The following is a 3,079-nucleotide window of genomic DNA, read 5'->3' on the forward strand; positions in this document are numbered from 1 at the left end:
GGAGAGTGAATCAGCTATGTGTTTATATATCCCCTCTTTTTTAGATTTGCTTCCCATTTAGGTCACCATAGAACATTGAGTAGTTTCTTTTGCAATACATTAGGTTCTCACTAGTTATCTATTTTATGTGAGTGTGTATGTTAGGTCGTGTCCGACTCTTCGGCAACTTTATGGACTATAGCCCACCAGGCTCCTTGTCCACGGAATTTTCCAGGCAAGAATACTGTGGCGGGTTGCCATTTCCTACTCCAGGGGATCCTCCCAACCTAGGGATCAAGCCTGCATCTGTTGCCTTAGTAGGTGGATTCTTTACCACTGGGCCACCTGGGAAGCCTTGTCTATTTAATACGTAATATCAATAGTGTATATATGTCAGTCCCAATGTCCCAATTCATCCCACCCCACCCCTTTTCCCCTTTTCCCACCCTGCCCCTTTTCCCCTTTGGTATCAATGTTTGTTCTCCATGTCTGTGTCTGTATATCTGCTTTGCAAATAAGATCACCTGTACCATTTTTCTAGATCTTTAAGTCTATTTTTGAGGATCCATGCAACACACATAACTTTGAAATGGAAGGTTTAATTTGTTACTCCAAATTCCAGTGGAACAACTTGCATGCAAGGAAGGAAGTTGAGCAGCCCCGGGAGAAGGTAATGTGTAGATCAGTGCTTCTTTGTTAAGTAAAGCAGAATGGTTAGGAGTGAATGCCCCAGGGCTAACACATAGGGGTTCAACTCCCAGCTCTGTCACCACCAGCTGTGTGACCTTGGGCAAATTACACAAACTTTGTCAGGAAGATCCCCTGGAGAAGGGAATGGCAACCCAGTCCAGTATTCTTGCCTGGAGAATCCCACGGACAGAGGAGCCTGGCAGGCTACAGTCTGTGGGGTTGCAAAGAGTCAGACACCGCTGAGCGACTAACACTTTGCATGCTTGTGTGTGCATGCTAAGTTGGTTCAGTCATGTCTGACTCTTTGCGATCTTATGGACTGTAGACTGCCAGGCTCCTCTGTCCATGGGCTTCTCCAGGCATGAATACAAGAGTGGGTTGCATGCCCTCCTCCAAGGGATCTTCCCGACCCAGGGATTGAACCTGCGTCTCCTGCATTGGTAGGTTCTTTACCACTAGTGTCATCTGGGATGTCCTTAAGTGAGGTGAAAGTTGCTCCGTCATGTCCAACACTGTGTGGACCCCATGGAATATAACAGTCCACGGAATTCTCCAGACCAGAACACTGGAGTGGATAGCCCTTCCCCTTCTCCAGGGGATCTTCGCAACCCAGGGATCGAACCCAGGTCTCCCGCATTACAGGCAGATTCTTTACCAGCTGAGGCACCAGGGAAGCCCAAGTATACTGGAGTGGTTAGCCTATCCCTTCTCCACTGGATCTTCCTGACCCAAGGATTGAACCGGGGCCACCTGCATTGCCTTCTCCGTAGCTTATCTGAGCTCATATCAAATAAGTAGTTGCTCTGGGTTGAGAAACTGGTTTTTGTGACTCTATAGCCCATGTTGTGAAGAAGGTAATGGCACCCCACTCCAGTACTCTTGCCTGGAAAATCCCATGGATGGAGGAGCCTGGTAGGCTGCAGTCCATGGGGTCGCTAAGAGTCGGACATGACTGAGTGACTTCACTTTCACTTTTCACTTTCATGCCTTGGAGAAGGAAATGGCAACCCACTCCAGTGTTCTTGCCTGGAGAATCCCAGGGACGGTGGAGCCTGATGGGCTGCCCTCTATGGGGTCGCACAGAGTTGGACACAACTGAAGCGACTTAGCAGCAGTAGCACCAGCAGCCCATGTTGAGACAGATTTTCAGATCAGCAAAGCCCAAAGAATAATTTTTAAAAAATCAACACTGTGCTCTTTATGCCATGAGAAAATAATTCCCAGCTCTGTTTTGAGTAGCTTAGAGGCAGCAATTTCTGTGTTCATTGCTTAGAAATTTTTATTAGGTAAAATTGGCTGTGGCCCCAGTTTCGACTGAGTTATGGAAGTTCTGTTGTTTTCTGAGCTAAATAAATTTGTGAGTGTTTAGTATCCTGAGCTATAAAGTCAATACTGAAGATAACATCCCCCTTCACTGTTTATTTTCTGCTGGGATTAGAAATGAGCTTCCTTGCTTTCTACCATTTCTTAAAGACTTGCTTTTATAAACACACAGACACACACCAAAACAACTACCTGCCCCCCACCACATCCCAGAAATTAAAGGCACAGACATAAGCAGCATTCATTCATTCAAAACACGACGTAAATATAACCTACCCTTTTGCTTTTCTTGTTGGCTGCACCCATCCTCACCTTTCTGCAAACAGCACTCAAATTGGATTTAGTGGTTGGGGTCCTAGTCATGGCATCAGTTAAGAGGCAGACACTGGAACAAAGTCAAATCAGACACTGTCTTTCTGGAATCAAATCTCAAGTAGAGACTAAAACATGAAATGTGGAAGGAGTGTTTGTGCAGTCCTGGGGCTTGGAGGCCATTGCTGATCAGGTCCTGCCCCAAAGCTTTTACCCCTGGCTCCCGGTACCCCCCTCCATGCTCTACTTGTTCAAACCTCACTTCCTCAGAGAGGTCAGTGGTGACTACCCCAAACCTTCTATCTCCAATAGCCTGTTCAATTTTTGGTATAGTCTTTACTGTTTAAAATTATCTTGAGCTTTATTTACTTATTATTTGCTTTTCTCTGTTAGAATATCAGGTCTAAGAAGGTTGAGACCTTGACTATTTTATTTGCTAGCATCTCTAGTTACTATAACAGTGTTTATAGCACTTAATAGGTGCTCATTAAATACTTATTGAATGTGTTGCATGGGGTACACCCTCTGTGCAGAAATCACAGTGGCCTATAACCAAATGGTTAAGAGCATGAGACTTGGAGTTAGACCATCTGGGTTCAAATCCTGGCCTGCTGTATGGCCTTAGGCAAGTTACTTAACCCGTTTGTGCATCAGTGTCTCATTTCTAAAATGGTGAAAATAAAAATATGTAAGTAAAACGAAGATTAAGCAAGATGATTCACTTAAAGCCTTGGGGCATTGCATGGAAAATAATAAGATTCAGTACATAGCTACT

The sequence above is a fragment of the Bison bison genome, unplaced genomic scaffold, assembly GCF_000754665.1.
Source record: "Bison bison bison isolate TAMUID 2011002044 unplaced genomic scaffold, Bison_UMD1.0 scf7180017864174, whole genome shotgun sequence".
Classification (NCBI taxonomy): Eukaryota; Metazoa; Chordata; class Mammalia; order Artiodactyla; family Bovidae; genus Bison; species Bison bison.